Source organism: Nerophis ophidion, linkage group LG05, assembly GCF_033978795.1.
Source record: "Nerophis ophidion isolate RoL-2023_Sa linkage group LG05, RoL_Noph_v1.0, whole genome shotgun sequence".
NCBI lineage: Eukaryota > Metazoa > Chordata > Actinopteri > Syngnathiformes > Syngnathidae > Nerophis > Nerophis ophidion.
The window spans coordinates 39729873-39754257 of record NC_084615.1 but is presented as its reverse complement, the minus strand read 5'-3'; the positions used below and the strand labels follow the sequence as shown (position 1 = coordinate 39754257).

The 24385-nt window shown below is 44.2% G+C and overlaps 1 long non-coding RNA gene across 4 annotated transcripts in view; it reads right to left on the bottom strand.

The window, feature by feature from the left end:
* The window catches only part of LOC133552365 (uncharacterized), a 132083-nt gene extending 108706 nt beyond the window's left edge, over positions 1 to 23377 (bottom strand). Inside the window, exons 1-3 of one of the 4 annotated variants that reach the window (XR_009806684.1) lie at positions 23239 to 23377; positions 16980 to 17073; positions 9714 to 9876 (exon numbers count right to left, since the gene is read on the bottom strand). This is a non-coding gene — a long non-coding RNA (uncharacterized LOC133552365). Of the gene's footprint in view, positions 1 to 9713; positions 9877 to 16979; positions 17074 to 23219 lie in introns of those variants that run through there. The other 3 variants (XR_009806687.1, XR_009806686.1, XR_009806685.1) reach the window with 3 other exon arrangements.
* Positions 23378 to 24385: the final 1008 nt, after the last annotated feature.

Below are 24385 nucleotides of genomic sequence, written 5' to 3'. Positions count from 1 at the left end.
AGAGCCATTAAATAGGTGTCCACTTTTTAATCCAATTAGTCGACCGATCGCTACTTGTCAACTATTAAAATAGCCATTAGTTGCAGCCCCAATGTCAATAACAGATATTCTTTTTTAATGAAGATTTAAAGGGGACCTATGATGATTTTTGTTGTTTCTGACTTATAAATGTTACAATGTTGGATACTTGTGGTATCATGAGGTTCATGCATTTGTATTCATTTGAAAATACTCTCCTGCCAGTCTTTCTTTGCTTCGGATCTGCCTCCGCCCCCATACATTCTTGGTAGTAGCGTCATGTTTGTAGCCCAATCCAAGATCATTTCTTGATATAGTCTACTATTTGACATCAGCGAAACCATTAATAATATGTGTAATCTGTGCCAATACTACAGCGGACATAATGTGTTAAAGTGTAGTTAAAGTTAAAGTACCAATGATTGTCTCACACACACTAGGTGTGGTGAAATTTGTCCTCTGCATTTGACCCATCCCCTTGTTCACCCCCTGGGAGGTGAGGGGAGCAGTGGGCAGCATTGTGCACATCTGGAGGTAAGAAATATTTAAACAGTTATCTGCTTTAAAACAGTTTTCGTTCTACAATCTGATCGGCTTTGAGGACAAAAAAATTAGATCATGGTCAGAGGCTAAAAATGTTGATTGGGACATCCCTAAAACCCTTTTTGTCAAAGACTTTGCTACAACTTCTTAAAAAATAATGTTTCTCACTTCTTCATCAAAATGCTGGCACTCACAATTTTCTTTGGCCGAGTGGTGGGTTATTTTGCAAAATCAGGCACACAGACGCAGTCACCAATGCGTGGGATTCTTTATTTGAACACGAGTCTGTCGGATGGTACGCGATCAAACGGACTGATCTGGTACGTGTATTGTTTGGCCGTACGATAACCCGTAACTTTGTGGGTAAAATGTAAATAAAAGTATGGTTAAAGAAAACTAAGGTACAACAGCACAATGAGGACAAATCCAGGTAATGGCATGTAAACATGATCATAATGTGGACAAACCTGTTTTTTAAGGCCCACTAAGACTAGCTTCAACATCTCTGCCTGACATGTTGTAATTAGGCTTGATTGAGTTATGAAACATGCACCTTTGAAGCAAAGCAGGACAAAAAAAAGAAGACACACCTTTGTTATTTTAGCGACACGGCGCCACTCTGATTTTTATATCTGCGACATGACATCCTATTCACTTTGTTTATAGCCAAGCAGGTGGTCGTCACTTAATGTCATTTCATCAATCATCTTCTTTCCTTTTTTTGGGAGGTCGCTACTATTTTTCAAATGCAAAAAGAAGTTGCTAATTTTGCCAGTGCTCTTTCTAGACACTGCAGGTTTAATTGCTAATTGTTAACTGGGAATGAATGAATTTGCATATTAATTAGTTAGTCCATTTGCATTTTTAATTTGCTGCCTTCAAAGGGGGTGAGATAAAAGGTCGCACAATTCTGAATAATTTAAATAATTTATGCTCCATTGGTGAAAAGAAGCCGAACAGAGAAGTGTTCCATGGATATTAACCCCTGAGAGCTTTTACCGAATAAAGCACTCCAAAAATTGTTTTAACAAATCTAATTAAACGGAAAAAGGTCTGAACATACAGCCACCCGGAGCACCAGCAGCTCGAGTGTGTCCTCGGGACCAAAACAACGCTGGGGAGCGAGCGAGTGGCAGGGAGGACGCCACTTCCTGTCCTCCGTGCGGATATGAAGGCCCGCACAAGTCCTTTCATCAGTCAGATTGATCAAATATCCCTACAGGAATGCTGATGGAGTCGCCGCTTGCTAATCGCAATTCTCTCTGAAGTTAAGCTGCTCTCCGCTGTGTGTCACCCTTCATAAGCAATCAAAGACACGCACGAATGCTTGAAAGTTAGCCAGGACGAGTTGGAGCGAGGAAGAGTCGGCCTAATGAACCAAACAGCCTCTTCCTGAGAGTCAACACGTCGGACTCCATTGAAAAAAGTCCAACTTTTATATTTTTACCGTGCGCCAATCACTGATCTATCTCCCCCTCCCTTCTCTTGATCCCGGTCCCGAGCACTTTGTGCGTCTGTCTCATCTCCGGTGTCCTGGTGATCTTAATTACAGGCCCTAGGCCCCGAAGAGAGAAACCCATTAGAATCAGAACGCATCCAGCTTCCATTATGGGCTTGGCATTTGGTCTTTGTGCCCGTGCTCTTAAATTACACGTTGCCAATCGCGGTAGGCACAGGCGAGATAAAGATGAGGTGAAGGAGGGGAGGAGGGATGGGTGCGAACTTGCCAACAGAAACTCCTCCACCCCTTCTCTGCCCTCTTTATCGCCAGATAACTTATGTAAAGTAGCAGATGAAACCCATTCTCATTCTGATTGTCAGAATAAGCTTGCATTCCTTTGAGAACTTGATTGACCGTCTGAAAGGCTACAAATTAGGGGCCTGTGTGCCCCCCTCCCCCGGTCGCGGGATTTATTTGCGGCAGATTCACCCAGGCCCAAAATTAAGTGAACTCAGGCTGGGCTGAATGGGAGAGCTCTGATTGAATAATTGATTTCCTTTGTGCGGCCTGTGTTTAAGAGGGATAACTCGACATCCTTTGGCGTGTAATGATTGTAATTACTGCGATGGCTGGTCATGTCAAATATGACACAAGAAAGGACTGTTATTAACCTTTATTCTCCAAGAGGAGACAAAAAAAAACTCCCCAGCTATCCTCCAGTCTGTGTATTGCTTCCAGCTCCTCTGGCTGCCATAGGTTGGAATGCTTGGATGAACTCGCCCCCATCTCCTTGTGCCGGCCCGGGAAAGGTGGACGGCTAATTGAGTGTGCAGTCGCAGTCGGCGGCGTGTCAGTGACTCCGGCTACATATATAAAAGAAGAGACAGGGAGATGGAGCCATGTTCATCCTTCAGCGGATTAGCTCAGGTTGAGTCCACAAATACACACGTTTCTCCACTGACTAGTACACAACTTTGAGACACGAGCAGTGGCTCGGCTTATTGTTATAATTTAAGTTGTGAGCATACATTTCCGTTACGAGCCTCCCTATTGCTAGTTTGGGTCTTACTCGCTCGCTAGTATTAGCTTGTAGCTGGAGATCGACATAAATTTGTTTTTCTAACCATTGAAAGGAAAAAATTGCGTGTGAAGAACAGTGCTAAGTGGATATTCGTTGATGTGAAGAAATAAATCATCAACATGATGATTTTCCCATGAATTGATTAACGTGGACCCCGACTTAAACAAGTTGAAAAACTTATTCGGGTGTTACCATTTAGTGGTCAATTGTACGGAATATGTACTGTACTGTGAAATCTACTAACAAAAGTTTCAATCAATTAATCAAAACATGATCGACCACCTCCTCTCTGAGCTGCCACCTTACCGTGGTAGAGGAGTTTGCTTGTCCCAATGATCCTAAGAGCTATGTTGTCCAGGGGCTTTAAGCTCCCTGGTAGGGTCTCCCAAGGCAAACTGGTCCTAGGTGAGGGACCAGACAAAGAGAAGCTCGAAGACCTCTATGATGAACACGAACAAAGGACTCAGATTTTCCTCGCCCGGATGCGGGTCACTGGAGCCCCCCTCTGGAACCATGCCCGGAGATGGGGCAAGATGGCGAGCGCCTGGTAGCCGGGCCTGTTCCCATGGGGTCCGGCTGGGCACAGCCCGAAGAGGCAACGTGGGTCACCCATAGCAGGGGCCATAGAGGTCGGGTGCATTGCGAGCTGGGCAGCAGCCGAAGGCAGGGCACTTGGCGGTCCGATCCTCGGCTACAGAAGCTAGCTCTTGGGACATGGAACATCACCTCACAGGGGGGTAAGGAGCCTGAGCTAGTGCGCGAAGAAGAGAAATTCCGGCTGGATGTAGTCGGACTCACTTCGACGCACAGCAAGGGCTCTGGAACGACTTCTCTTGAGAGGAGCTGGACTCTCTTCCACTCTGGCGTTGCCGGCAGTGAGAGGCGACGGGCTGGGGTGGCAATTCTTGTTGCCCCCCGGCTCAAAGCCTGCACGTTGGAGTTCAACCCGGTGGACGAAAGGGTAGCCTCCCTCCGCCTTCGAGTGGGGAGACGGGTCCTGACTGTTGTTTGTGCTTATGGACCAAAAAACAGTTCAGAGTACCCACCATTTTTGGGTACACTCGAGAGAGTACTGGAAAGTGCTCCCCCGGGTGATTCCCTTGTTCTGCTGGGGAACTTCAATGCTCATGTTGGCAACGACAGTGAAACCTGGAGAGGCGTGATTGGGAAGAATGGCTGCCCGGATCTGAACCCGAGTGGTGTTTTGTTATTGGACTTTTGTGCTCGTCACAGTTTGTCCATAACAAACACCATGTTCAAACATAAGGGTGTCCATATGTGCACTTGGCATCAGGACACCCTAGGCCGCAGTTCCATGATCGACTTTGTAGTTGTGTCATCAGATTTACGGCCTCATGTTTTGGACACTAGGGTGCAGAGAAGGGCGGAGCTTTCTACCGATCACCACCTGGTGGTGAGTTGGCTGCGATGGTGGGGAAGGATGCCGGACAGACCTGGCAGGCGCAAACGCATTGTGAGGGTCTGCTGGGAACGTCTGGCAGAGTCTCCTGTCAGAGAGAGTTTCAATTCCCCCCTCCGGAAGAACTTTGAACATGTCACGAGGGAGGTGCTGGACAATGAGTCCGAGTGGACCATGTTCCGCACCTCTATTGTCGAGGCGGCCGATTGGAGCTGTGGCCGCAAGGTAGTTGGTGCCTGTCGGGGCGGTAATCCTAGAACCTGTTGGTGGACATCAGGGGTGAGGGATGTCGTCAAGCTGAAGAGGAAGTCCTATTGCATTCTTTTGGCTCATAGAATTTCGGAGGCAGTGGACAGGTACCGACGGGCCAAGCAGTGTGCAGCTTAAGCGGTCGCGGAGGCAAAAACTCGGACATGGGATGAGTTCGGGGAACCCATGGAAAACGTCTTCCGGACGGCTTCGAAGCGATTCTGGACCACCACCCGCCACCTCAGGAAGGGGAAGCAGTACACTGTCAACACAGTGTATGGTGCGGATGGTGATCTGCTGACCTCAACTGCGGATGTTGTGGATAGGTTGAAGGAATACTTCGAAGACCTCCTCAATCCCACCTACACGTCTTCCTATGAGGAAGCAATGCCTGGGGAATCTGTGGTGGACTCTCCTATTTCTGGGGCTGAGGTTGCTGAGGTATTTAAAAAGCTCCTCGCTAGCAAGGCCCCAGAGGTGGATGAGATCCGCCCGGAGTTCCTTAAGGCTCTGGATGCTATGGGGCTGTCTTGGTTGACAAGACTACAGCATCGCGTGGACATCGGGGGCGGTACCTCTGGATTGGCAGACGGGAGTGGTGGTCCCTCTCTTTAAGAAGGGGTACCGGAGGGTGTGTTCCAACTATCGTGGGATCACACTCCTCAGCCTCCCCGGTAAGGTTTATTCAGGTATACTGGAGAGGAGGCTACGCCGGATAGTCAAACTTTGGATTCAGGAGGAACAGTGGGGTTTTCATCCTGGTCGTGGAACTGTGGACCAGCTCTATACTCTCGGCAGGGTTCTTGAGGGTGCATGGGAGTTTGCCCAACCAGTCTACATGTGCTTTGTGGACTTCGAGAAGGCATTCGACCGTGTCCCTTGGGAAGTCCTGTGGAGAGTGCTCAGAGAGTATGGAGTATCGGACTGTCTTATTGTGGCGGTCCGCTCCCTGTACGATCAGTGTCAGAGCTTGGTCCGCATTGCCGGCAGTAAATCGGACACATTTCCAGTGAGGGTTGGACTCCGCCAAGGCTGCCCTTTGTCACCGATTCTGTTCATAACTTATATGGACAGAATTTCTAGGCGTAGTCAAGGCGTTGAGGGGTTCCGGTTTGGTGGCCGTGGGATTAGGTCTGCTTTTTGCAGATGATGTGGTCCTGATGGCTTCATCTGGCTGGGATCTTTAGCTCTCACTGGATCGGTTCGCAGCAGAGTGTGAAACGACCGGAATGAGAATCAGCACATCCGGGTTGGGGAGGAGACCATGCCCCAAGAGGAAGAGTTCAAGTACCTAGGAGTCTTGTTCACGAGTGGGGGAAGAGTGGATCGTGAGATCGACAGGCGGATCGGTGCGGCGTCTTTAGTAATGCAGATGTTGTACCGATCCGTTGTGGTGAAGAAGGAGCTGAGCCGGAAGGCAAAGCTCTCAATTTACCGGTCGATCTACGTTCCCATCCTCACCTATGGTCATGAGCTTTGGGTCATGACCGAAAGGATAAGATCACGGGTACAAGCGGCCGAAATGAGTTTCCTCCGCCGGGTGGCGGGGCTCTCCCTTAGAGATAGGGTGAGAAGCTCTGCCATCTGAGAGGAGCTCAAAGTAAAGCCACTGCTCCTTTACATTGAATAGCCAGATGAGGTGGCTCGGGCCAATGTGGTTAGGATGCCACCCGAACGCCTCCCTAGGGAGGTCTTTATGGCACGTCCAACCGGTAGGAGGCCACGGGAGAGACCCAGGACACGTTGGGAAGACTTCGTCTCCCGGCGGGCCTGGGAACGCCTCGGGATTCCCCGGGAAGAGCTGGACGAAGTGGCTGGGGAGAGGGAAGTCTGGGCTTCCCTGCTTAGGCTGCTGCCCCCGCGATCCGACCTCGGATAAGCGGAAGAAGATGGATGGATGATCGACCATGCAGCCGAGTTGGCGATGTAGTTGAAGCCTAACACTGCACCATACCGAGGTCGGAGTCAACTTTTGTGCCAGTTATCTAAAAATGTGTTGTTCTTTTGAAAAAGGCATGTTACATGTCTTCTGAGTGACAAGCTCTGTCAAGAACCAATTACCGTATTTTTCGGACCATAGGGCGCATCGGAATAAAAGGCGCAATAAAAGGTTTTTTTTTTTTTTTTTCTAAATGTACAACACCATCTTGTGGTCCACATACCATGTGATGGTGGTTCTTTGGTGAAAGTGTTGCATAGATCATATTTTACAGACCATTTTCAAGTAGCTTTCTGAGCGTCTCTTCAGGATGCGCTGTTTTGTGGGCGGTCTTACCGACGTGGCTCACCTTCGACAGTGTCTTCTCTCCGTCATTTTTGTTGTAACAGTGTAGCGTGCAAGCACTGGAGTGAAAATGGTGTCAAAAGAAGGAGCTAACTGTTTTAATGACATTCAGACTTTACTTAAATCAATAACGGAGCAGCATCTTCTCAACCGTGGCTCAATAATGCCACATCAACGCCGGAATGGTGTCCAGTGGAAAACTGTCCGACCGGAACCCTCTAGTAACTAAAGTTCCGTAGGTGAATTATGTAAACCCACTATAGATTTTAGTGCTTTGATAGCTAGTCTACTGACAGATCTAAGTAAAAATGTTACGCTACTTTAGACTTCAAATGGCAACAGCGGAATTTGAACGCCACATGAGAAGGTAGAGAAAAAGAAGAAGCTCATGACTACGTTGTCGGGACAGACTCCAATTGCACATTTTCAGGACTTGTGCAGATTCTAAATACAGATCAGCAGGTACCAGACAGTAAGAAAAAAAGTTGGTTTTGCATAATATTGCTAAACAAAATTTTAGGTAATATGCTAATAGGTGCCATTTTGCGGTCCTTATACATGCACCATAATAATACTTGTATGTTTAATGCGCCGACAATCCATCAAGCAATGCGCCATGTGTAATGTTCTTTATTCTCAATGGAACATTTAAAGTTTTGGTGTGGTTTACTGCCATCATATTGCAGTCTACACGTCTTATGTATGACTGCCATCCACTCTTCACACTTGATACCAAATAAAATGACATCAAGGTCGGTAAGCACAACCAGAATTATGCCGTACATTAGGTGCACTGGGTTATAAGGCGCCCTATAGATTTTTGAGAAAATGAAAGGATTTTAAGTGGGCCTTATAGTCCAAAAAATATGGTAGGCTTGTAAGTTGAGATATTACTGTATATAAAATATCTTATTAATATTGTAGTAATTTGATTTGTAGAATCATTTCAAGGGCCAATAACAAAAACGAGCTGCACACTATATGGCTGCACAATTAGTCAACATTGAGGTTTTATTTAGTGCGATAAATAACCGCAAGAGACTGGGGTTTCTATTATTTTCCTTCGTGGTCACTGGCATTTGAGTGGTAGACGTGTTTGCCAATCAGAATTGTTGAGCCTCCTCCTCATTTCAAACAGGGAAAAATAAGTTTTACTCTGTGCATTGCTCTCAACACCTGAGCGCGTTTATTCAACAGTAGAATGAACTGAAGGCAGTGAGCCCTCTTTTCAGTCATTCACATTCTTTGTCTCTGTGTCTATTGTCTCTCAGCCAGACCGCACAGACAGGACACACAGACAGAGAGCCTCAGGACTCACCAAAAATATGATTACAAATCCAAATGTCCCGTTGTGTTAGTATTTCATGTAAACACAAACAAGCGAGCAAGAATGAATTGATTAACGTGAACCCCGACTTAAACAAGTTGAAAAACTTATTCGGGTGTTACCATTTAGTGGTCAATTGTACGGAATATGTACTGTACTGTGCAATCTACTAATAAAAGCTTCAATCAATCAATCAATCAATGCTGTGATCGCGTGATGGCAAAAAATAAAAAGACAACTGGGAAAAAAATGCACTGTAATGTGTTCAATATTTAAGTTACATTTTTGCTTACAGAAATGAAAGTCCAATTATCGTTTTTTATCTATTTTTTTAAGGATAACAGTTATTTGCCTTCCAACTAAAATACATCCATCCATCCATCCATTTTCTACCACTTGTCCTTTTTTTGGGATCAAACGGGGGGTGCTGGAGCCTATCTCAGCTGCATTCGGGCGGTAGGCGGGGTACACCTTGGACAAGTCTCTACCTCATCACAGGGCCAACACAGATAGACAGACAACATTCACACTCACATTCACACACGAGGGCCAATTTAGTGTTGCCAATCAACCTATCCCCAGGTGCATGTCTTTGGAGGTGGGAGGAAGCTGGAGTACCCGGAGGGAACCCACGCAGTCACGGGGAGAACATGCAAACTCCACACAGAAAGATCCCGCACACAGAAGATTATATTCAGGACTACTCAGGACCTTGGTATTGTGAGGCACATGCACTAACCCTTGTTCCACCGGGCTGCCCCAACTGCAATACAATGCTGGACAATTTTACAATAGTGAGAAATAAAGGTTTATATTCTTTTAAATGGCTAATTGCATTATTTCATTGATGTAAATTGTGTTACACAATAAGAACAGGAAGTGAACCAGTGTGTTAGTAATTGCTCCGAATTGGAAAATGGGTAGGATTAAATAATCTTTGCTTCTTCCAACCTCCTTTTTGAAAAAGTAAAGAGAAACAAAAATATGTGGATTATATGATGTATCCGTATACATGTTCAACATAAACTTAAACCATGACAACAAACCACAACCAAAAAATTATGATTACATTATAAACACGGTCGGTTATTTATTCAGTTTAAGAGCGTGATGTAAGCAAAAGCTCTTAGTCTGTCTGCATTAAGCCAAATACTTGGTTTAAAGTAAATTATTGTATATTGTTCTACAGTGCGTCAGCTTGAGACAAAAATATGGTGATTGACAGTCTAAAAGTAACATGTCTTCCTTCACTCATTTTCTCAGTTTTATGCATGTATATGTATAAAATATAAAAATCGCTAAACAAATCGCAATCAGAGAGAAATATTGCAATTTGATTTTTTCCTCAAAATCGTGCATCCCTAACACACGTACATCAATAAATGTAAATTTTTTTATCTAACAATTCTGGAAAAATGAGGTAGTAGTTCTTGCCTGTGATCAGCAGAGGCGCTGTTGACTCAGTCTCAGGTAGTTAGCCGTCTAACAAAGAGAGTCATTTCCTTGTGTCTACCTGCAAACAAAGATCAAACAATAACACGGTTTGTCAATAAGGGTGGTTACTGTTTAAAAATATATTTCATTAAATCACAAATGATTTAACGATTTTAAATTGTCGTTATAAATCTATTGACAATTTAGTTTAGATTCAATTAAAATAAACAGTGTTTTAACGTCACACAATATTTAATATCGGAGCGTCTGGGCTTCTTTCAAAAATTAACCGACTAACCTGGCCAACTGTACGGTAGAAAAATATTTTTGTGTATTTACAGTAGAGCTGGGCAATATATAAAATGATATCACTTTTTTTTTTCCTTAGTCGATATATTACAATAAAAATCAAAACACTATTTTTATTATGTTTATACGTTAAGATGTTACAATATTACATTACAAGTGAAATGTGAACACATCAGAAGGTTGTTTTGGATTGAAATATGTATTCTTTGGTCAGGCGTTAAACACGACAGATGAACTGAAGAGCATGATACAACAGTTTCAGATAACAGGCTCCATGTACAGTATCTTACAGTGCCAAAATGTAGTTTATAAATGTAATTTTGCTTACGGCTCTTAAAAGAAGAACTGCACTTTTTTTTTAGACTTTTGCCTATCATTCACAATCCCAATGTAAAACAAGAACACATATTTTTCTTTCATAAAATATGGCAAGTACGAGGTGGCTTACAATGCAGCTAATGGGAGTACACACTTTGGCCCATAAGCCCTCCAAACAACATTAAAAAATAGCAAACAGTTCTCCATTTACACGACTGGAATATTCATCAAGTTATTAGAGATATTGGCATTATAAGCACTGGTGCTGACAAACTGTTTTAAGCAGTGCCGTGATCACAGAGAGCTAACTATCATGCATCTAATGAGTCAAGGAGCTTCTGCATCACCTCTGAGCTGGTGAAAGTTTGTGCTCAATTGGAAATCATGCTTCTCACCTGGATAGTAGAAAGCTGTGGCCACAAAACGATAAGTTGGTCAACTTTGACATTCAAATTAGACCCGGAGATGGCGAGAAAGACCTGAAAAGATGCTAGATTGCGACATCTTTTTTTTGTTTTCACCTGCGTGAGGATTATGAGTAAGACTTTCGATGACCAGAAATATATAAACATCCCATCAGTCAGCGTTCCAGTGAGAGCAGACACGAACAATACTGGTAAAGTCACACTTTACAGAAGGTCAGACATTATGGGAAAACAGGTGAAAATGGAGAAGGTATTCCGAACCTGGCAATAATTGTTAAGATATTTTTTTTGTTTTTTGTTCAGTAAACTTTGTACATGAGTGTCATATCAAGGAGTAAGTGTTAGGGTTTCCCTTACATACATGTAATTTACAACTTTTTTTTTTTTTTTTACATAAATTATATCCATTATAATAATTTAAGTAATATATTGTATCAATGGATACACTGTTTATACTGTAGTCTATTTACACACAGTTGGCCATAATTAGTTTGAAAAACATTTCAAATATGATAAAGATTTTCCTCTATGCTTTATTTTGAAAAAGGTGCATCTGAATCGCCTGTATAAAATAACCACTCATCCCATACCTCATAAACCCTGTAATGGGGTTGGCTCTCTACAAAAGTAAGGAGAGTAAAAGTGTTCAATTGATAGGTATTTCAAGTTAATTTATGCATATCTTGGAATTACTATTGGCAGCAATGTCTAACTTTACATCAGTGCGTCTTCGAATCTCCATTTGGACATCTGTGTGGAGTTTGAATGTTCTTCTTGTGTGCGTCTGTGGGTTTTCAGACTTCCTCCCTCACTTCAAAAACATCCATGTTACAGTAGGTTCATTGGAGATTGTACATTGTTTATTGGTATAACTATGAGTGTGAATGATTATTTGTCTATATGTGACCTGCGATTGGCCCTGCTAATTTTACTTAGATTGTTAATGAGCTGGTCCATTGTACGTTAGCATTAAGCTTGCGGCAAAAGAGCCAACCTTCAACCTGTACAATTACATTGCTTTTTTGAATTTATTCCGATTGTAATATTAATTTAACATTATTCATACATATGCATGTACTTAATGTGCATGTTGATGTACTTTCATGTCTGTGTTTAGTTTTACATTGACTTCGATAAACAACCTCAAGTTATTTCATACAGCTTGTGTTGCATTTTACAATAAGCAGCAACAATTGAAAAATAAAGCAAAAATATATAAAACAGATGTATGTTAAAACTAACAAATAATTTGTTTATATACATTATGTAGTATGAACACACACACACACGTTTTTGTTTGTTTTTGTTTTTGACAAAGAAAAGACTTTCTGGAGGAAAGTTATGTGGTCAGATTAAAAAAAAAATTAGCAATTTTTTTGGAGGAGAAAGGGTGAGGTCTTTAATCCCATGAACACCAATCCTGCCGTCAAGCATGGCGGTGGTAGTATTATTCAATAGGCCTATTTTGCTGCCAATGGATCTGATGCTTTAAATGGGGCAACGAAAAAGGAGGATTACCTCCAAATTCTTCAGGACAACCTAAAATCATCAGCCCAGAGGTTGGGTCTTGCTGTTCTAACAGGACAATGACCCCAAACACACGTCAGAAATGGTAAAGGAATGGCTAAATCGGGCTAGAATTAAGGTTTTTGAATTGCCTTCCTAAAGTCCTGATTTTAAAAAAAAAACATTGAGAGTATGTGGACAATGTTGAAGAAAAATTCCATGTCAGAAAACCAACAAATTTAGCTGAACTGCACCAATTCTGTCAAACTTGCCAAGGGACATGTAACCAAATATTAACAAGTATGTGCTCCAATCACTCTATCACCAAAAAAATATTTAAAACTCAAGAAACCCATGACATTAAGTTCTTTATAAGTGTATGTAAATTTTTGACCACGACTGTATATATACATATACACACACATATACAAAACATTTGTTTAGCCTTTTTTAAAGACAATATATGCATCTTTGCCTAATAAATTAATCATGGCGTCATATATATGACGACATCATATTGACCACGCACCGAGCCACGCCCCTCACCGCCATGTGTATTAGCAAGCTGAATTTACTTCACTATGATACATATTGATCCATTTTATCCCGCGGTTGCCATTATAGTGCATTTTCCATTAAGGACTTTCTTCTGATTGGTTAATTGTTTTCTGAAGTTATGAGTTACTGTGCTTTGGCTTATACTCAACGCCTGTATTAATAATCATTTCTATTTGGGGGAATGCAGTGGTCCTGATAAGGGAAATGAACATGAATTTGGACAAATCCACAGTGAGGTCCAGCCTAAGTCCTTTTAAGGGCCAATCATGATTCAGGTGATGTTCGGTTGTAAATAAGGTGGACAATTAGCCCAGCACGCCTCCCGAGTGCAGAAATGAAAACACAGGTTGTATGGAGTGGCTCGCCGTGGCGCTATTTGTGCTGCCTAATGACTTCCTAATTCCTCATCAGCCCATGAATATCCTCCACAGCAGGCAAACCAGGAGCGGTGGCAGGGTGCCATCTAGGAACAGGTGCTCCTCCGTGTCACGCTCAGGCTGTCCGTAGGCCTCAATTACGTCCTTTAGCGGGCGCATCACCGACGCGCCACTTTAGCGCTAACGTGAAACCGGCTAACGATTCATTAGTTGGAGCTCCTGGCAAAGTTACAGGAAGAACGGGACAACCTCAACCTTCACTTCTTGCCAAAGGTTTGCATGTTTATTTGTTGGTTTTTGCCTTTATTACGAGACATATTGTCACGACGTTAGTTGGCTAGTTAGCAGGATTACGGAAAAACTGTAAAACCTTTTTTACTGGAATCTTAATAGAGGGTTGTTATATTATCTGCTACAAAGGGGAAATATTTTTGTTTTTAAACTAATTGTAATATTGTGATATCAATGTCCTTCAAGCAGCAAGTCGCCTCCGAGTGTAACAGTTGTCGTGCTGCGCAGTCCAGCCACGCAAGCTCAAACCGGCAACCACAAAGGCCCCTTACTTGCAAGTTAAGTCAAGCAGCACTAGCCAGTGAGCTCAAAGCCAAAGGCTCTCAAGTGATTATCCAGCGCATCAGAAAGTTAGTTTTCCAAGACTTACTATCGCACAGCCAAACCAGCTGACATGTATCACACTAACTACAATAGGATAGGATAGGATAATATAGGATAGGTCTTTATTGTCATTGCACAAGTACAACACAATTTTGTTTTCAGCACAAACCCGTTCAAGATTAGACAAACACAGTGTACAGGGTTACAGAACAGGAATGCTGATAGGTCGCTAAAAGGTGCCCAGTAAAAGATGGGAAAAAGGTAAACGCTGGGGAAGGATGAGTAAAAAAATACAATCTAGACTGGGCTCCTGGGTGATGGAAGGATGGGATTTGCCTCGAGGGCATTGGATTTGGGGGTGGGGTATGTGCGTTTGGCGTATATTTTTGTGAATGTGTGTGTGTGTGTGTGTGTGTGTGTGTAGTAAGCCTGCCGCGTGTCTCTGTTCCGCGGCCTTGATGTCGTGCAGCCGATAAGTCCAAAGTCAACAACAGGTGTGTGTCCATTAGAGACAAGAAGGGAGTTTGTTGCGTGTTTGCCGCACTGTCCTTCAGGAGAGTCTCGTAGCCAGGGAAACAATCCAAGTTAGATTGTTTTGTAAACAAGTGAAAATAAAATTTGCTTTTCACTCCAAATTGTCTGTTACTGGTCCTCAAGATGCAGCAGTACAGACAGTCCGATGTGATCCAAAATCACATGAGTGTCCACAGTTCTTTCCGCATCCTCCAATCATTAATGGCAGCTTTGGGGTTCTTTAAAGACTGCCAGCAACTTCTAATTTGTCGACAAACCAGAGCAATGCTTACTCCAATCAGCAGATGTCCTGTTGTCATAATTCCGAATAGGCAGATATCTTCACATCCTCGACTGAAGGGTCGCCAGAAACGCGGCACTACTCCTTCTCCCAAGAGTCCGCCGCGTGTCCAGAAACAACCGCTCTGTCACGACAAGCAGGATCCCCCAAACTCAAGATTTTGTCAATTTCGTTGAGGCCAGTTAAACAGTTCCAATGTTTCGATTTGGAGAGTAGTGCAAAAAGAGGCAACATAAAAGTTAAGACAAGACAAAGAAGCAAGCAGGAGATAAGGGAAAGGAAAGGGGAGCGTCCACCCTCGATGAGTGCCAATGGAACCCGTATTGAAATGATAGATTTTTGTTTCACAATGTTTACCGTTTCCATTGTACCGTCCTGTCATCTTGCATGTTTGAGTTGTATCCAATCCACTTTATTTATGTAGCACATTTAAACAACAAAATGTTTCCAAAGTGCTGCACAACAATATTAAAAACAACATTCAAATACTATCCTGAGCTCCACCAATGACTGAATAAAAACAAAAAATAAAAATAAATAATAATAAAGTTAAAGTTAAAGTACCAATGATTGTCACAGACACTCTTGGTGTGAATAAATACATATAAAAACAATATAAAAACAATATAAAATAAATATGATTAAAAACGATTTTAAGGGTGAAACCAATTAAAACAGTAAATAGAAATCAAAATTTTAAAACACAGAGGGCAACAGAGTTGTAGAGTGTACGCTGACTGTGTTGTTTTGTCAGAGCGCACGCTGCTGATTGCAAAAACTAATATTTGACAAAAACAAGACTATTTTTAAGTGGCAGAAAGTATTTATTTTTTAATTTTTCCAATATAGCTTTGCAACCATATTGTTGAAAAGCAATTAGCTATACGAACCTATAGCGTTCAGGAGAGTGGAATTTTACCAGGGTTTCGCGCAGCGCTTTCTTGTTAAGGCGGTTGGTTGTTTACTATGATGAGTCACGATTGGTTAAGATTAGAGCAAAACATTAGGGACAGGCCAATCAGAGGCAAGATAGGGCAGGTCATGGAACCAAGAAGGGAAATCACAACAGACATCCCAAATGATGACGAGAGAGTCGGAGAAGAGAAGAGGAAATATTCAAGCGGGCGATTTATATATTTAAAAAAACTAGCGGAAGATGGATTCCTTAGTTTTTTCTTTTAGCGATGTAGACGACGTCCAGGAAACCCACAATGCGTCTACTTGGCCCTTTTGAACAAATCTCCAAATGTCTGGATAAAACATTCATTTGAGTCGTTTACATGTAAGCCCAAATCCAAACAGCTCTCAAGTTGCCGTGCCGGGCATATTTTGCATGAGAAATGCTGCTAAAAATGTATGCCGAAGTGAGGAAGATCATAGTCGCACAATTAAGTCAAGTCACTTACTTGGCGCTGACCAGAACCCAACATATTTGACAGTCCATTACATCATTGCTGGGAATTTTAAAAAGTGCCTGCCTGCAAATTTATTTTTAATTGCATGTTTTTATCACCCTGGTCCCTGATTACTTTAAAAATGATATGGTTAACATTATGAACAAAAAGGAAAAAAAAATATGATAATACCTTCTGGAGACGGCCTGTGTTTCCTAATCTTCAGTGTCTAGCTGAATTTTTTTAAGCTTATCATGACATGTTTAATACTTTTTTATTCTTTTTTTTTTTTTTTAAACTTGCATGCACTTATGTTCCTACCCTTGTAAAGCTGCTGGAAATGTGAATTTCTCTTAAAGACAAATAACGTACCTATTGATGTTCTTTCAGCATTTTCTCAAGCACAACTCAACTCAAGGTGCAATTCCAGCAAGAAAACATCAGTAGAAGAGGATGCAAAATAGAATACTGGAGGCTAACCTCAAGTTTTTGTGTTTTTTGAGCGCCGGTGTTCATAGCGGAGTTCATGTGCTGTGCTGCGAGCGTGAGGCGGACCCACACTTATGTGTTTACGATATGAATACTAATAATGTAGTGAATGATGTGTCTGCTCCAATCCAAAGAGGAGAAGCAAAGTCTCGGTTAAAACACCACATCCACATAGGCGAAAAAGCTCAATTACGCATGACGCTGGTGTGTATATTAAATGTCTGCGGCAAAAACTTGTACCACACGTAATGTACAGAATATTTTTCCACAGGTTCTAAATCAGAATTTCTACTTGCAATGGTATTTTGATAATTTCTTCAAAGTCTGCTCAAATATAACATGATTTGTGATGAAGATGCTACCAAAACGCATACTACCTCGTATGAAATTGCTTCCGATCTTCTGTAGGTGATGTCAGTAGGCCCTCCCAGAATTTGGAGCTCAGAATGGACGTCCAATAATATGCTGCAACTGGTTAGAAAAACAAACCTAAAATCACTACTTTGTCTAATTTGGGGGAACATTATTTTAATGTCCAGATCTATGAAATAACTGTCATTGTTGTCAGCGTTAGAAGAGCCCTTCATCCGTCCATATTACTACAATACAAGAATCATGGTCCAACATTATTTTCTAAATATTCAACTGTCATTTATCATACTATTATCATGTATCATCATGATGCATGTGTTCTATTACATAACTAAAATACAATTTAAAAAAACAACATGCAAGCGTTCTATAATTATCAGTTTCTTTGTAGCAATCATGTAATCAATTACCATGAATTGATTAACGTGGACCCCCACTTAAACAAGTTGAAAACGTATCCGGGTGTTACCATTTAGTGGTCAATTGCACAGAATATGTACTGTGATGTGGCCTATTCAGTGGCTTAGTGGTTAGAGTGTCCGCCCTGAGATCGGTAGTTTGTGAGTTCAAACCCCGGCCGAGTCATACCAAAGGCTAAAAAAACAGAACCCATTACATCCCTGTTTGGCACTCAGCATCAAGGGTTGGAATTGGGGTTTAAATCCCCAAAAATGATTCCCGGGCGTGGCCACTGCTGCTGCTCTATGCTCCCCTCACCTCCCACAGGGTGATCAAGGGTGATGGGTCAAATGCAGAGAATAATTTCACGACACCTAGCGTGTGTGTGACAATCATTAGTACTTTGACTTTAAACCGTAATGTTTCATTTTCATCATATATTTTTTGGATACAGTCAATATATAATGTGAACATGTATCATAACCTCCTCTCTGAGCTGCTACCTTACCGTGGTAGAGGAGTTTGCGTGTCCCAATGATCCTAGGAGCTATGTTGTCTGGGGGTTTTCATGCCCCCTGGTAGGGTCTCCCAAGACAAACAGGTCCTAGGTGAGTGATCAGACAAAGAGCAGCTCAAAGACTTCTATGGAATTACAACGAAATGAACCCAGATTTCCCTCGCCCGGACGTGGGTCACCGGGGCCCCGCTCTGGAGCCAGGCCCGGAGTTGGGGCACGATGGCGAGCGCCTGGTGGTCGGGCCTGTTCCCATGGGGCCCGGCCGGGCACAGCCCGAAGAGGCAACGTGGGTCATCCCTCCAATGGGCTCACCACTCATAGGAGGGGCCATAGAGGTCGGGTGCATTGTGAGCTGGGCGGCAGCCGAAGGCAGGGCACTTGGCGGTCCGATCCTCGGCTACAGAAGCTAGCTCTTGGGACGTGGAACGTCACCTCACTGGGGGGGAAGGAGCCTGAGCTAGTGCGCGAGGTAGAGAAGTTCCGGCTGGATATAGTCGGACTCACCTCGACGCACAGCAAGGGCTCTGGAACCAGTTCTCTCGAGAGGGACTGGACCCTCTTCCACTCTGGCGTTGCCGGCAGTGAGAGGCGACGGGCTGGGGTGGCAATTCTGGTTGCCCCCCGGCTCCAAGCCTGTACGTTTGAGTTCAACCCAGTGGACGAGAGGGTAGCTTCCCTTCGCCTTCGGGTGGGGGGACGGGTCCTGACTGTTGTTTGTGCTTACGCACCAAACAGCAGTTCAGAATACCCACCCTTTTTGGGTACACTCGAGGGAGTACTGGAAAGTGCTCCTCCGGGTGATTCCCTTGTCCTACTGGGAGACTTCAACGCTCATGTTGGCAACGACAGTGAAACCTGGAGAGGCGTGATTGGGAAGAATGGTCGCCCGGATCTAAACCCGAGTGGTGTTTTGTTATTGGACTTTTGTGCTCGTCACAGTTTGTCCATAACAAACACCATGTTCAAACATAAGGGTGTCCATATGTGCACTTGGCACCAGGACACCCTAGGCCGCAGTTCCATGATCGACTTTGTAGTTGTGTCATCGGATTTGCGGCCTTATGTTTTGGACACTCGGGTGAAGAGAGGGGCGCAGCTTTCTACCGATCACCACCTGGTGGTGAGTTGGCTGCGATGGTGGGGGAGGATGCCGGACAGACCTGGCAGGCCCAAGCGCATTGTGAGGGTCTGCTGGGAACGTCTGGCAGAGTCTCCTGTCAGAGAGAGTTTCAATTCACACCTCCGGGAGAACTTTGAACATGTCACGAGGGAGGTGCGGGACATTGAGTCCGAGTGGACCATGTTCCGAACCTCTATTGTCGAGGCGGCTGATTGGAGCTGTGGCCGCAAGGTTGTTGGTGCCTGTCGTGGCGGTAATCCCAGAACCCGTTGGTGGACACCAGCAGTGAGGGATGCCGTCAAGCTGAAGAAGGAGTCCTATCGGGTTCTTTTGGCTCATAGGACTCCGGAGGCAGTGGACGGGTACCGACGGGCCAAGCGGTGTGCAGCTTTAGCGGTCGCGGAGGCAAAAACTCGTACATGGGAAGAGTTCGGGGAAGCCATGGAAAACGACTTCCGGACGGCTTCGAAGCGATTCTGGACCACCATACGGCGCCTCAGGAAGGGGAAGCAGTGCACTATCAACACCGTGTATGGTGCGGATGGTGTTCTGCTGACTTCGACTGCGGATGTTGTGGATCGGTGGAGGGAATACTTCGAAGACCTCCTCAATCCCACCAACACGTCTTTCTTTGAGGAAGCGGTGCCTGGGGAATCTGTAGTGGACTCTCCTATTTCTGGGGCTGAGGTCACTGAGGTAGTTAAAAAGCTCCTCGGCGGCAAGGCCCCGGGGGTGGACGAGATCCGCCCGGAGTTCCTTAAGGCTCTGGATGCTGTGGGGCTGTCTTGGTTGACAAGACTCTGCAGCATCGCGTGGACATCGGGGGCGGTACCTCTGGATTGGCAGACCGGGGTGGTGGTCCCTCTCTTTAAGAAGGGGGACCGGAGGGTGTGTTCCAACTATCGTGGGATCACACTCCTCAGCCTTCCCGGTAAGGTTTATTCAGGTGTACTGGAGAGGAGGCTTCGCCGGATAGTCGAACCTCGGATTCAGGAGGAACAGTGTGGTTTTCGTCCTGGTCGAGGAACTGTGGACCAGCTCTATACTCTCGGCAGGGTTCTCGAGGGTGCATGGGAGTTTGCCCAACCAGTCTACATGTGCTTTGTGGACTTGGAGAAGGCATTCGACCGTGTCCCTCGGGAAGTCCTGTGGGGAGTGCTCAGAGAGTATGGGGTATCGGAATGTCTTATTGTGGCAGTCCGCTCCCTGTATGATCAGTGTCAGAGCTTGGTCCGCATTGCTGGCAGTAAGTCGGACACGTTTCCAGTGAAGGTTGGACTCCGCCAAGGCTGTCCTTTGTCACCGATTCTGTTCATAACTTTTATGGACAGAATTTCTAGGCGCAGTCAAGGCGTTGAGGGGTTCCGGTTTGGTGGCCACGGGATTAGGTCTCTGCTTTTTGCAGATGATGTAGTCCTGATGGCTTCATCTGGCCGGGATCTTCAGCTCTCACTGGATCGGTTCGCAGCAGAGTGTGAAGCGACCGGAATGAGAATCAGCACCTCCAAGTCCGAGTCCATGGTTCTCGCCCGGAAAAGGGTGGAGTGCCATCTCCGGGTTGGGGAGGAGACCCTGCCCCAAGTGGAGGAGTTCAAGTACCTAGGAGTCTTGTTCACGAGTGGGGGAAGAGTGGATCGAGAGATCGACAGGCGGATCGGTGCGGCGTCTTCAGTAATGCGGACGTTGTATCGATCCGTTGTGGTGAAGAAGGAGCTGAGCCGGAAGGCAAAGCTCTCAATTTACCGGTCGATCTACGTTCCCATCCTCACCTATGGTCATGAGCTTTGGGTCATGACCGAAAGGATAAGATCACGGGTACAAGCGGCCGAAATGAGTTTCCTCCGCCGGGTGGCGGGGCTCTCCCTTAGAGATAGGGTGAGAAGCTCTGCCATCCGGGAGGAGCTCAACGTAAAGCCGCTGCTCCTCCACATCGAGAGGAGCTAGATGAGGTGGTTCGGGCATCTGGTCAGGATGCCACCCGAACGCCTCCCTAGGGATGTGTTTAGGGCACGTCCAGCTGGTAGGAGGCCACGGGGAAGACCCAGGACACGTTGGAAAGACTATGTCTCCCGGCTGGCCTGGGAACGCCTCGGGATCCCCCGGGAAGAGCTAGACGAAGTGGCTGGTTATAGGGAAGTCTGGGCTTCCCTGCTTAGGCTGCTGCCCCCGCGACCCGACCTCGGATAAGCGGAAGATGATGGATGGATGGATGGATGGATGTATCATAACATGGAAATCTAAGAGAACGTGTTGTGAATGAGAATACTTGTGGACTGGGAATTTTTTTTATTTATTTCTATTTACATGCGCTCTGAATACGCACTTTTGATTGATTGATTGATTGAGAATTGTATTAGTAGATTGCACAGTACAGTACATATTCCGTACAATTGACCACTAAATAGTAACACCCGAATAAGTTTTTCAACTTGTTTAAGTCGGGGTCCACGTTAATCAATTCATGGTAAAAACGTAATGAATGATCCATCGAGCTGGATTTTAACCAGTGCCTTAAGGAACTCAGCATGAGCATTTACAGCCCTCCACTCTACCAACTGAGCTACCGAAACGGTTCAACACAAATACACGTACCGTTACAGACCTACTAACAGATCCAGTAGAAACTTTGAGAGAGCAGGATGAAACGACAAGGATATGAACACAAATAAATTTTTTTCCGATATATGATCAAAATATTCCCACACGGCGGAAATGATCACCGACGACGATAAATGACAAATGACCAACGACAGAAGTGCGGCGATTCTGTTGGCAGCAGCATTTTGTTGACAGATGCGCTTCCTTATAAACACAGTCTGGCGCGCAGGTGTCAGTGCGACAGTCCGCGTATCGGTCACGTGACCGAAACAGCTCATGATTGGTCACGTGACTTTCGAAAAACGGTACGCGCACCGACACGGGGTTTTGCTCTATGAGCTTGACGCATGTGCCGATGCATCACTAATAGATTGCACAGTACAGCGGTGATTTTCAACCTTTTTTGAGCCGCGGCACAGTTTTTACATTTACAAAATCCTGCGGCACACCACCAACCAAAATCACACAAAATGACACTCTAACACAGTACATATAGTTAATAATATAGTTTCTAAATGTATTTATACTCACCTAGTGTGAAACCTGGACCTGTTTCGTACAGTGCATAACAATAACATCCGGGTTTCGTTCTTTGACCCTACTTGTGAAGCCTTTGACGCGCCTGACCTTGGCTGCGGCTCCATCAGTGCAGACACCTGTGCAGTTTTCCCACGAAAGCCCACTTTTGTCAAAATATTCCGACGTGACCCGAAATATTTCCTCTCCTGTTGATTTTTCTGGCAGTGCCTTGCAAAATAGGAAGTTTTCTTTAATGGCTTCTCCATCCACAAAACACACGTTGGCCAAGAGCTGACAATGTCCACTAATAACCGTCGACTCATCAATTTGCAAGGCAAATTTCTTACAGATGCGCATCTTTTCCAAAACAACAGTTTTGATGTCTGCAGACATGTCATCAATACAGTACGTCTGGCAGTTGTGTTATCTGAGAGAGGCACTTTAGCGATGTATTATATAGTCAGGAAGTGTATATATAGCTTGAAGCAATTTGCAAAAATATTGCGCATTATACAAATTTGCAAAATACACTTGCGCATTTTGCAAATTGCTCACATTGGTATTGCGCGTACATCACGCACAGCTAACTCGATTGTCTTTACAGGTATTTATCGCCCTCTGCTGCCACCTACTGAAATAGAAGAGTTTTACATTATCTGCCTTTGGAAGACATGCACCTGGGGATAGGTTGATTGGCAACACTAAATTGGCCCTAGTGTGTGAATGTGAGTATGAATGTTGTCTGTCTATCTGTGTTGGCCCTGCGATGAGGTGGCGACTTGTCCAGGGTGTACCCCGCCTTCCGCCCGATTGTAGCTGAGATACAAAAGGGAATAAGCGGTAGAAAATGGATGGATGGATACATTGTCTGCCGCACTTTATTACAGCAGGCACCCGACAATGGTTAATTAGGAGACATTACATAATTTCCCACAGCACACCTGACGATCTCTCTTCGCACACTTGTTGAAAATCACTGCAGTACAGTACATATTCCCTACAATTGACCACTAAATGGTAACACCCGAATAGGTTTTTCAACTTTTTTAAGTCAGGGTCCACGTTAATCAATTCATGGTAACTTGTACTTACAAGGCAGTCGTCCAAATACCTGAAACATGTTCTTCAAGCTCCACTTATAGATTTTTAAGTTGGATATCAACTTAATGAACACCATACTACTGACTTAATGGGCGCATGGTCGCCATTCGTATCGTCCTATTTTTTTCATAAACCTCCTTCGCCGAGTCCATTATCACAGTTTGGGCGAGCGCCCCCTGGTGGCGCTGCGGGAATACTACTTGAATTACTGTAAATCAGGGTGTCCAAACTTTTTCTGCTGAGGGCCGCACACTGGAAACATAAATCACGCGGGGGGCATTTTGATAATTTTCATTTTCAAAACCAATACAATATACAGTTGTTGTTTTTTTTACCTGCAAAGGTCTCAGAAATAAGTCATATAATATATTGTTTTTAAACATAAATAACATAAATTGTAAATGAACAAATAATTTATATTAATATTTATACAAATATAATCTATCATCTTAATGTTTGTCTATTAATTTCAAGTAAATTAAAGAAAACCTAGTTTTTATGGCAAAAACACAAACTATTGCTATATTTAAGCCCCAAAAATATTTAAAGCGGAATAGTGGTTGTTAAGTAATACATCCATCCATTTTCTACCGCTTATTCCCTTTTTGGGGTCGCGGGGGGCGCTGGCGCCTATCTCAGCTACAATCGGGCGGAAGGCGGAGTACACCTTGGACCAGTCGCCACCTCATCGCAGGGCCAACACAGACAGACAGACAACATTCACACTCACATTCACATACTAGGGCCAATTTAGTGTTGCCAATCAACCTATCCCCAGGTGCATGTCTTTGGAGGTGGGAGGAAGCCGGAGTACCCGAAGGGAACCAATGCAGTCACAGGGAGAACATGCAAACTCTACACAGAAAGATCCCTAGACCCCCGCGACCCCAAAAGGGACAAGCGGTAGAACATGGATGGATGGATGGATTCCACCTCTATGCTCTTTATTTCCATCCACTTTTTTATATATATTTTTTGGATAGTATTTTAAGAATGTGCCGCGGGCCGTTAGAAATTTTGAAAAAATGCCCTCATTTTGGACATAAAACTTCCACATAAAAAAGTTGTTATGCAAAATGTTGTCATTTTAGTCAATCGGTTTTTCATATGGCCTTTAATGACAGCAGGTCCTTCATTCATGATCACGGGGAGTCCAG